General features: G+C 43.4%; 1 pseudogene; it reads right to left on the minus strand.

Moving 5' to 3' along the window:
- Positions 1 to 5,812: 5,812 nt before the first annotated feature.
- LOC123596696 lies at positions 5,813 to 6,574 on the minus strand (annotated as a pseudogene).
- Between the last annotated feature and the right edge of the window lie 5,860 nt (positions 6,575 to 12,434).

Genomic DNA, 12,434 nt, shown 5'->3' on the forward strand with positions numbered 1-12,434 from the left:
CTAAGGTTGAACATGTGTCGTGTGATGACCTGGCTGGGACACCGCAGGCTGGCCACTTGCTTGCAAGCATGAGGGGGACTCTCTGAGGGTCATTTCTACCAGGAATGTCATCCTTAGAGCTCTGGATTCCTGGAGTAGAACCCAGTGTGGCTGGATAAATTCTAGATGTTTCCATGGTTTGGTAGTGCTGATGGGATGATGGCATTAGGTGGTGGAGCAGTTTAGGTCTGGCTCCTTGGAGTGCATTTTTATCAGGCCACATACTTTATAAATACATGATGAATCAAACAATGAAAAACTTTTCTCCATTTATTGAAAAACACAGCCCCTTCTGAGCTTAGGACCCTCCTGCAACCAAAACTTCAGCAAGGCCATGATAAACAGCTGAGTCATTCTTAGGAAAATGTCTGCCACCTGTTCTTCTAATTTAAAGACATTTTCCTTTCTTTCCTTTTTTTTTAAAGTTTATTTATTTTTGAAAGGAAGAGAGAGCACTAGCAGAGGAAAGGCAGAGAGAGAAAGAGAGAGAGAGAGAGAGAGAGAGAGAGAGAGAGAATGAGAATTCCAAGCAGGCTCAGAACTGTCAGCACAGATCTTGATATGGGGCTCGATCTTGAGAACTGTGAGATCGTGACCTGAGCCGAAATCCAGAGTCAGATGCTTAACTGACTGAGCCACCCAGGCACCCCAAGACATTTTCCCTTCTATTCTCTTCTGAATCCTAAACTCCCCTCAGATAATGTTTTTGCATTTTGAGATATATAGCACTTATATATGACCATGGAGAATGTCCCAGAATGATCCAAGACTTAGAAGGTATTTGGGTTTTTTTTGCTATGTCAGAGTTTGGCTAAAGTGCCAGACCCAGAAACAAAAGGATCTATACATAGTCATCACTGAAAGAAAGACTAGAGAGTCTCAGACTCATCCCCCCAGAATTTGTTCAGAAGATGCAGAGCTGTCCTGGCCCCTGCAGTTGCCCCACCAGCCTGGTCCAGGATGCATACCAGAGAGATGACAACTGCATCATGTTCTTCAGCTGTGGTTTTCCATCATCCAACAGAGGGGCAGGACTGTGCTGGGGAGGGGAGCATTTGATGTAGGGATTTTATGTAGAAGGCAGTGACTAAACGAAAGTAAAACTGTTTTCCTCTCAGAATTCACTGAGTTTAGATTGTTCTATAAAGCAAGTAGAAGGCCTTCTGATGATCTCTTTCCCAAAGTTTCTCTGAGGTCTCTCTCCCTTTCTACTATCAGTAACATAATCCCAAGGCTTGGGCCATGTTCCCTGAACTGCATTCAGGACAGTGTTCCTTCTTGGTATTCTTAATCATTACTCCAAGAAAACAGTGCTTCATGGACAAAGATCCTGTGAAATGCTGCATAAGATATCAATCCTGAGAAGCTTTATGTCCTCAAACTTCACCTTGTCCCACACCTCCACTCCTATGGCCACCTGCAGGTGATCAGGAGTTCATCTCCTCCCTTCCAGAGCATTACTCCAGGCTCCAGCCGTCCCTGCGTGTTCATTTGGGGATCTGCGAGTGCTGATGAGCGAGTGAAATCACTGAACAGAGAGGGAGGGGGTTTTAGGTGCCCAAGATAGTAGAGGGAGGGCAGGTGGATGGAGTAGAAGGGAAGAGTCATTCACTCACAAAGGCACACACCTTTATCCCAGAAGGGGGAGCCATGTAGTTATAGAGGAAGATGGGCTTTGAAGATCAAAGATGAGGTCCCTGGAGCAGCTTAGAACCTTTGATGAGGACTTCTTAGAAAATCAAGTCCCCTGAGATGGAGGTTTAGAGGGTATGAGCAGCCGTGTGCTACTCACCTGTTATTTTCAGAATAGCCTAGAATCTCTCTGCTTCACCTCCCTCCAGATGCTTCCTTTGTATCTTGACTCCAGTTTTTCACCTGCCTTGCATTTTCTCACAACTTCTTGCACATCCTCATGGTGTGTAGGAGGATGGACACACCAACAACCTGAAGAACATGTGCCTGTGCTGTGAGCAGAAGGGACATTTAATGATGGATCCTGGGTTCTCAGGGTCCTCCGATGCCCTGACAGGCACAGGCATCACAGGGAAGGGAGGAGCCCTCAGTGCTACTCCTTGTGGGCTTCTTTGCCTGATGATTGGGAGGAAAAGGGGAAAGGGAGCAGGAGGTTTTCTGATGGGAAGGATTCAGGAGTCCCCAAATTGTTCAAATTCCTGCTTTTTAAACTTTGTGAGTCTGTCATGTCTTATTTTTCTCTTACTCGTGCTATCCTTCTTTCTATCCTTTCTCCCCCCTTCCTCCTTCTTTAACATGTGTTGAGCTGATTCAGCTCCTTGTGATCTCCAACTTGGATCCCCCATATCTTCCAAGGTAGGTGCCAGGAGTTTTCCTGTGAGGAAAGTCACAGGACTCTTCAAATACCAGTGACTCATTTCCTGTAGGCTTGCCATTTTATTTTCCCATCCATCCATTTATCCATCCATCCATCCACTCAGTTATTCACACAGAATGTGTTGCCTTGGGGAGCCTGGGTGGCTCAGTCAGTTAAGCGTCTGACTTCAGCTCAAGTAGTGATCTCATGGTTAGTGAGTTCGAGCCCCATGTGGGGCTCTGTGCTGACAGCTCAGAGCCTGAAGCCCACTTCAGATTCTGTGTCTCCCTCTCTCTCTCTGACCCTCCCCTGCTCACGTCTGTCTGTCTCTCTCTCAAAAATAAACATTAAGAAAAATTAAAAAAAAAAAAAAGAATGTGTTGCCTTGATACAGCGGCCCACCAAGCATTCTGCTGTACCCAAGGAGATTCAGAAGTGAATAAGATCTGGTCACTGTTCTTAAGTAACTAACACAATGTGTGAGCAGGGCAGATGGACAAGTAATAAAATAAGCTTGATCCAAGGGTTAGTGCTGTCATATAGGTGTGTGGGGAGTCCTCAGGTCTCAGGACAGAGCCTTTGGGTGTCAGACCCCTTTGTCTGCAGTGACCCTGAGCAGTAGAATGTGTCCAGATGGTATCACCTGCTATCACTTGGGCCTGTAGGTGGAATGAGGCCCCTGGCCTGTAAGAGCAGTACTTGGACAAGCAGCAGGAGCAGGGGTATAGTTCCTTGCTCTGTCCATGCGTAGTCAGCCCAGATGGAAGTTCCAAGAGGAACTCATAGAACCCAGGAGTCCTCACGAGGAGGAAGAGCTAACACTGGTACTGACAGTGAGTGTAGTTGAGGGGACAGTGGAGGATCTAAGACAATGTGGAGGCCATGATAATGGGCTTTTTAAGCATTCATTTGGAGTCAGGCATTCCTGCGTTGGAATTCCTTCTTCTCCAGTTAACAGCCGGCACCTGGTAAAGAAAACTCTGTAAGGTGATAGAGGCACAACAGACCAAAGATGCAAGGAATGAAATCAGAGACAGAGACAAGAAATTTACAGAACTGCAGTGACAAGGTTTGCAAATTGAGATACATGTGAGGACCATTGTATCAGTATCTCTGTGACTGTGCTATTTATTCTAAGAGCTCCAGGGATAGTTCAGGGGAAGGAGTGATTCAAGTTGGCTGGGGTGGCTAAGGGAGGTTAGCTGAGCTATGAATCATGCTTAGTGGGCATGGTGACGGTGAGGGTGATAAGGATGAGGCTCGTGAACAATTTGGGAAATTACGATTACATAAGCCATGCGGAATTTCTCCATTGAATTTTGTTATAACATTAGAGATGCATTGCCTTCTGAAACATCACATTTAAGAAAGGAAAAGATCTTTTTAAAAAATGTTTATTTATTTTTGAGAGAGGGAGAGACAGAGCCCAAGTTGGGGAGGGGCAGAGAGAGAGAAGGAGACACAGAATCCGAAGCAGGCTCCAGGCTCTGAGTTGTCTGCACAGATCCCCATGCAGGGCTCGAACTCATGAACCGTGAAATCATGACCTGAGCCAAAGTCGGATGCTCAACTGGCTGAGCCACCCAGGTGCCCTGGAAAAGATCTTTTAAGTCGCAAATATTAATTATAGTGGTTATGAAGAATTATTGTTTTTTATAAACATTGATGAAAATGATTTGTCTGGTTATCCTGTTACATTAAACCTAGAGGATAGCTGTCCCTTTTTAGGTGATCAAATAAATGATATTCATGGGAGAAAAGGAGAACCTGAGCAGATGGTTTTCCAGCGGGGCTGCGGAGAGAGGGAGGGGAGGACACAGGGACAGAGGCTGCTTGTGCACCAGCATGGTCCCATTAATATTAACAACACGTGCCCTCTCCTTTCTTGGCTGTTGTCTTTTGATGTGGTAGCTAGCAGATATTCACATCCTTTTTGGTCTCCACCAAAGCCACTATCTCAAAGCCCAGGCTGGATGTCTTCTCTAGGTTTATTAGACCAGCCTCAGTGTCCCAGAAGGTAAATGGCCAACTGAATAGAGTGCCACTGCGTTTCATTCTGCATCGTGTAATATCGGGGACTGTCACCCACACACCTATTTGAATGTCAGTGCCTGAGAGAAGAAACTTGTTCTGATTCTCTGCTGTATCCCTAATGCCTAGAACTGAGCACATAGATGCTCAATAAAAATGCAGTGAGTGAATAAGTGGGTCCAGGGCTAGGACGTGGTGTCACCCTGCTCAGGTTTGGGGAATCTACTTTCCTCCATTGCTGGGAACTCCCCGTTGGGACTTCATTTGAAAGATTTGTTTTGTCATTTCTAGTTTCCCAAGATTTCTCCAGTGTCCCAGCAGGCAGTTCTGTGGGTTAACCCTGATCCCTTTCCACTTAGATTGGATTCAACCAGAGGGATAGCTGTCAGTTCTTGAGAGTGGCAGTGAGGGGCACTTCCGAGCCTCCAAGGCTGCTTCCCGGGCCCTGCCAGCCAGTGTGCTCCCATTCTCCAGGTTTGCCACTGTAGGCATGCATGGAGCTGAGGGTCTAATAAATGTTTGCTCCTGAAATTACATACATTTATAATCCCAGCAGCACTACTCATTTTCTCCCTTTTTCTTGTTCTTAAAGTTTAAATGTCACACACTCCTACCACCTCACTGATGGAACTTCCCGCCACATTACTCCCTCCAGACCTTATTAATTTAAACACTTCTCTCCTTTCCATTTCTCTTCCTGCACTCGACAGACCCTTTAGTTTAACTTTCCTTCTGGAGGCTTCTGTCTCCTTCCTCCATCTTTTCATTCAGCTCTTCCTCTGCGTATTTTGTTCATTTGCCTCCCGATTCCTTGTTTCTTAATTAGGACACAGAAATAGTTTATCAAAATAAATACAAGTACCTTATCACACAATAGCAATTTCCAGATTGGATCGACACTCAGATTTCACAGGAAAAATCTGTCCCTTTACTGAGAGTTGCGGGGCTTCAAATAAATACACCCCTCATCCTCTGTCTCCATCAGGCCTAAAACCTCTCCACTTCCCTTCTAAGTGTGGGGCGGAGAACCGATCTGCTCTTATTCCTGATCCAGAGTGAAGATTCTTTGTCCACAGAGCTGGGTAGTGTTGGCAAAAGAACTGAGGGTAGGGGCAGAGTGGAATGACACAGGAATCACCCAGGGTAACAGGAACAGAACATTTATTTTTTCATGACCTCAGGCACAGGTGCTGACAATCACTGGCAGGTGCAGCAGGGAGGGGGCTGTGCCATCCTGGACCAGGCAGGGAGAGCTGGGACCCTCCCCGGGGACAACCCCAGCTCAGCCTGAGCAAGAGAAAATGGGGGGTGCAGGAAAGGCTGCGTCCTCATGGGGTGGGAAGGATGGCTTTTTCTGGCCTTTTGGATTCCCATTTCCTCTAGGAGCTCTTGTCTCAGCATCAGGATCCCAAGTCAGCAACCACCCACAGAGCCATGGCCACACCCAGAGCCCCCGGACTGCAGCCTACTGCCACCATCACAGGAGTCAGAGCTGTGGCGCCGGCATCCATGGGATCCGTGGTGCCTGAGGTGGCTCAGGTAGCAGCCCCCTACCCCCCAGAGCTGGGGTCACAGCTGCCCCCGAAGCCTGGAGCACAGCTGGTGGGAGCTGGGGGCAAGCACTGTGCTGGGCTCTTCGGGGGGCACTTGGGCGATGGGGGGCACTTGGAAGGAGGCTGGCACTGCTGCTGGCTCTGCTGGCAGGACATCGCGGCAGGAGGTTGATCTGGAACAAATAAAAGAAACATTTTTTTATGTGAACACAGAAGCTTCAGACAAAAGTCCCTTCCCTCTGGGTTTTGTCAAACACTTGTCCTCATGACCAAGCTGCTTCCTAAGCCAAGCTGTGTGGGACAGACATGGGGACACGGAGTGGACAAGCACACTAAGACACCAGATGGGTCTGTGTGCACCCCTGACCACATACTCAGAACAAGAATGGAAGGAATCCTGAAGACCTGAGGCTTTGAGGGTTCACAGCCCCCTGACAGGTGCCTCAGTGGCTCTTTCCCTCACCACCACCCCCTCCCCCACTGCTGCCCCTGTCTGGGTCCCCTCCTGCTGGTTCTGATCACATCTGGGCTTGTCTTCCCAAAGCTCCCAGCTGAGGGGACACTCACCAGATACAGAGGAGGCAGGATGAGGCTGTTCCTGAGGATGCTGTGGGTGAGGAGCTCAGGGCAGGAGCACTCTTATCCTGTGGCTGGGTTTATCATGCAGGCCGGAGCCCTCTGCTGCTTTCACAACCAGGGGAGGGGACAGCCTGGCATGGTTCCTAGTTGTCTACCTCCAGTGTCTTCCTGGGCATGACCCTAAAATTCTTCTAAGGTAGAACCAGGATGTCCTGTGACTACCAAATTGCTTCCCACTTTAGTCTGCTTTGGACCAGCTGCTGTGCCCTTATTCAGTCCTTCGCTTCCATGCTTTGGCATAGGCTCTGTCCCTTTTTAGTACATGCAACACTAATAATACAGAGAGATAATACACATTTCTTCCCTTAAGTACCTCACAGATTGTGGACAATCACATGGAAAAGCAAATATATTGCATCTGATAACATAAATGCTAAACAGAAGTGTTTCTTAAGACCTCAAGCCTAAGATCCCAGGTTTTGGAGGTCAGTCCCCCATTGCACCAGAAGGGTGATGTTTTCTGGAGGTGACAGCTGAACAAGGTCATTGTCCTGTGAGGGTGTGATGGGTAGGGTAAGATATGGAGGTTGGGAGCCAGTTCATGTCTAAGAGAGAAAGGTTCCTAGGGGGACCTCCTGGTTCCCATATGGTAGTAGGGAGAACAGCATAAAAGTTAGAGTGGAGAAGGGTCCAACGACTTTTGATGGGACAAGATTCACAACTGATATTATTAGGAAGAAGGGGGAAGAGGGAAATGGGGAGGACGAGAAGTAGGAGGAGGAGGGGAAGGAGGAGAAGTAAAGAATAGATCCACCTCTTCATTGTTGTTCCATGTGTCCACATCTCCCAGACTGTGGGATATATACTATTGATTCTAACACTGTAGAAGGTGATAGAAGATAGTGGCCCATGTGCTTGGAGGAACTAAGGAAAAACTATGCAAATGATGATAATGAATCATTTTGCAAACATGGTTAGTAATTGTGAGGTTGATGGTGGTGGAGGTGGTATGTGGGCCTTGCTTGATAGCATAAACCTCATAATGGCTAAGCTTTATGTAAACTGAATACTATCTTTCCATTTTTTAAAGATTCATTTTATTTGTAGAGAAAAAGAGAGCACCGAGCAGGGGAGAGGAGCCGAGAGAGAGGGAGAAAGAGAGAGAGAGAGAGAGGGAGAATATCTCAAGCAGGTTCCATGCTCAGTGCAGAGCCCGACATGGGGCTCAATCCCATGACCCTGGGATCATGACCTGAGCTGGATGCGCAATTGACTGAACCACCCAGGCGCCCTTATTGTTCCATTTGATTTAATTGTGATATTACACATATATTCCTCAACAAATTTTATCTCAAATATGATAATAAAATGGATAATATACATTATATATAACAAAATAAAATTATCATTGAGACTTCAACATTCACATATTTAAATTAAATTAAATTAAATAAAACTTCATTATAGCAAATGTAATATATTACATTTTGATTTGTTGTTAGCTTAAATACCCATTTGTAGATACTAAATTCATAGGCTATAGTTTTCTTTTTCTCTCCAATCCACAAGTTACTCATTCTGAATCAGTGATTCCTAAAGTTCTTTGAAGATCCATGTGGGAGCCTGGATGGTCCTGGGGTACAGAGCTGGGTGCTGGCAGTGGGGAGGGGAAAGCAGGGCACAATTGCTGTCCTCTCTGCTTCAGAGGAGATCCCAGTTTGTCTCTGGGTATGATTTCACACAAGCATACAGTTAGGACAACAAACAACAAAGTATTTACATTTGTGATAACTGAACCCTAAGGCTAAACGTAGGTGTTACAGGGTAAACTGAAGTGGAACTGTCTCGGGGTTCCAGACCGGCTGCAGAGGGAATTAGTATTTTCCATGTCGTGTGGTTCTCCAGAAATTTGCACAGAGGCTATGCTTAATCCCAGCGATGTGGAAATTGAGTTGCTATGGGGCCGCACTTTTGGTGTAACAGGTGTCCCCAATCAATGTGACCCAAGCCACTCTAAAACTTGTCAGCAAAGTGCTTCTGTTCCTCAAGAATGGACTTGAAGATGGCTTCTTTCCAGTCCCATGCCTGAATCCCTGCCTTAGTGCCTTGTTTCCATATCCTCAGATATCCCTCCTTTCCTTTCTCCAGATGAGCTACTTAATCTGGAAACTGCCCACCTCAGGGTCCACACTTTCCTTCTCAGAACAGAGTCCTCAGTCCAAGCTCACAGAACACTTGAGCCCACAGCCCAGAGCCTGGGGAGGCTGCATTGAGCTGCAGTATGAGGATGTCTTAGTAGCCCTGACATTGTAAGGAACCTGGGGTCACACGTGGAGAAGACACTCACCTGGTTTTATGAGAGGATTTTATGACCTAATAACCTGTGTGTTAGCTCTGGAGCAGGAAGTACTTTATCTGAGGCCCAGCTCCAGGATAAGCTTCCTAAGACAGACATATTAGTAATAACAGAATAAACAAAGAAACAAACAAGGATCAGCCCTTTTCCATGGCAATTAATGACTGATGCTGTGAAAGAGGAAGATGAGGTGAGTAAGCCCAAAAGTAGTATTCTGGGAAGATATTTACTCCTGGAGTTTCACTTAGCTCTATTATTATCAGATCTCAGGTGCACAGATATGGATTGACATCTTGGTTTGTAATATATGTTCATCATCAGTCCATGCAAGTTTCTCTTAATGAATTTGTCTATCTATCTATCTATCAATCATCTATCTATCCTATCATTGTTTAAATAGCAAAAATGCCAAAATCCACTCCCCACATGAAAATGAGGACGTAATCACCATTCTGAGTCTTGTATTTACTATTCTTTGCTTCCCTTCTGACGTATTTTTATCATATTTACATGTATTCCTCAAAAATATTAAAATTTTTTTCTCTATTTTTAAGTCAGATTTTTTGAGGTATTTATTTTACACAGAGAAAAAAATCATCCATTTAGGTACACAATTCTGTGAGCTTTGACTAACACATACAGCCATGTAAAAAAGCAACGAAAAGTTTCATCACCCCAAAACATTCCCTCGTGACCCTATATAGTGAACCCCTCTGGCAACCACTGATCTGCTTTCTGTCCTTATAGTTTTGCCTTTTTCACAATGCTGTGTAATTGCAATTACATGATATGTAGCATTTAAAGCCTAGCTTCTTTCACCTAGAATAGTGCATTTGAAATTCATCTGTATTGTTTTATGTAATAGTACTTCATTCCTTTTTCTTTGTTAAGTAGTTTTATATTGTGTAAATGTATCTTGTTATTATTATTATGTTCTTATGTTTATTTATTTTTGAGAGAGACAGAGAGAGAGACAGAGAGAGAGAGAAAATGCACAGGGGAGGGGCAGAGAGAGAGGGAAACACAGAATCTGAAGCAGGCTCCAGGCTCTGAGCTGTCAGCACAGAGCCCAACATGGGGCTCAAAGTCATGAACCATGAAATCATGAGCTGAGCCAAAGCCAGATGCTTAACTGACTGAGCCACCCGGGTGCCCCAAATGTACAGATTATTTTTTAATCTATTTTCCAGTTGAAGGACACTGGGGTTGCTACCAGTTCAGGGAAATTCTTAATAAAGTCACCATAAATACTGACTTACAAGTTTTTCTGTAAATATAAAATGTATTTCTCATGGTTAAATATCTAAGAATAGGGTTTCTGGGGCAAATTATAAGGGTATGTTTCATTTTTTAAGAAACTGGCAAACTATTTTCCAAAGTGGTTGTACAATTTTGTATTCCTACCGGCAATGATTGAGTGAACTAAGTGCTCCACATATTTGATAGTACTTGGTATTATCAGTTATTTATTTTTTTTATTTTAGCCATTCTAATGTATGTAGAGTGGTATCTCATTTTGCTTTTAATATTTATTTCCCTAACGACTAATAATGTTAAGGGTCTTTTCATGTATTTATTTGCCATCCATATATCTTCTTTGTTGGAATGTCTGTTCAAATCTTTCACCCATTTTTTAACCAGGTTGTCTATTTTCTTCTTATTATTTTTTGAGCATTTTATGTATGTATGTATGTATGTATGTATTTATATTTTAGAGAGAGAAAGAGAGCACAAGTTGGGTAGAGAGACAGAGGGAGAGAAAGAAGAAGAATCTTAAGCAGGCTTCATGCTCAGCACAGAGCCTGATGTGGGTGGGACTTGATCCCATGAGTCTGAGATCATGACTTGAGCTGAAATCAAGAGTCAGATGCTCCACTGACTGAGTCAGGAGTCCCTATTTTTGGAGCATTTTAACATATATTCTAGCCATAAGTCCTTCATTGCATATATATTTTACAAATGTTTTTTCCAAGTCTGAATTTTCTTTACCTTTTCTTAACAGTGTCTTTTGAAAAGCAGTTTTTTTGCTTGCTTTGTTTTTTGTTTTATTGTTTATTTTGTCATCTAAAGAGAGCATTATTTCTAAGGTCCTTCCTTTTCTAATTTTTATTAAAATTTCAGTTAGTTAACATACAGTGTAATATTAGCTTCAATCACTACTGAACATTTCCATACAAGTTTATAGCAGCATTATCAACAATAGCCAAATTATGGAAAGAGCCCAAGTGTCCATGGATTGATGAATAGATAAGGAAGTTGTGGTATTATATATATGCATACATATACATATATATATATATATATATATATATATATATGTAGTGGAATATTACTCACCCATAAAAAGGATGAAAAGCAGGGTTTTAAAATTTTGACAATGTTGAGTTTATGAAGGTTTTCTTTTGAATCACCCTTTTATTGCCATTTCTAAAAATTTTTTTGTGTAACTCAAGTCACAAAGATTTTTTCTTATCCTTTACTCTAGAAGTTTTATAATGTTTTGTTTTACCCTTTGATCCATTTTTAATGTAGAGTTAATTTTTATATATAATAATTTTTTACATATAATATGAGATATAATTTATTTTTTTAATATGGTTGTCCAACTGTTTCAGCACCATTCGTTGGAATGACTGTCCTTCCATTCAGATGCCTTTGTACTGATAAATTTCTAACTTTTATTTTTTGTTTTTTTAATGTTTTTTTATTTTTGAGAGAAAGAGAGAGACAGAGCATGAGTGGGGGAGGGACAGAGAGAGAGGGAGACACAGAATCCGAAGCAGGCTCCAGGCTCTGAGCTGTCAGCACAAAACCCGACGTGGGGCTCGAACACATGAACCGTGAGATCATGACCTGAGATGAAGTTGGATGCTTAACCGACTGAGTCACCCAGGCACCCCAGAAATTTTCAACTTTTAATGTTTGTGGGCCCTGATCCTCAGCTCCCTGGGAAACTATACCTTTACCAAGGTCAGAATGACTTCACCAAACTTCAGAGCATGGGCTTTGTTTCTACCCCGAGCACACGTTGTGCATCTGCTTTTTTAACAAATAACCTTAAAGCACACATTTCAAACTAAAGAGTAAAAGTCTCTGTAAATTGAATTCCCATGCCTCCAAAGCCTGCAATCTTGCACATACTAAAAGCTTAAGATAAAGTTTGTAATTTTCTGAAATTTCCTTCATCATGATGGTTAGTAACTCTTGATGTAACAAAAAACATATGTAACCCCTCGTTAAACACTTCTCAGGAGCACTCTCTTCTTTGTGAAGATTGTGTATCCTGGTCAGCTGTTCTCACCTAGACTTGAATAAAACTCTTCCTTTTTTAAAAGAAATTCTAAAAGGTTTGTGTAGGGGTGCCTGGCTGGCTCAGTTGGTAGAGTGTGGGGCTCTTGATCTCAGGGTCATGAGTTCAAGCTGGACATGCAGCCTACTTTAAAAATGAAATAAAATAAAGCGCTATTAACAAAAAGGTTTGTTCATTTTTCATTGACAGTACCTTTGCTCAAAATAAATTAATCATGTATTCTGGGTCTACTTTTGG

The sequence above is a fragment of the Leopardus geoffroyi genome, chromosome C1 (genome assembly GCF_018350155.1).
Source record: "Leopardus geoffroyi isolate Oge1 chromosome C1, O.geoffroyi_Oge1_pat1.0, whole genome shotgun sequence".
Classification (NCBI taxonomy): domain Eukaryota; kingdom Metazoa; phylum Chordata; class Mammalia; order Carnivora; family Felidae; genus Leopardus; species Leopardus geoffroyi.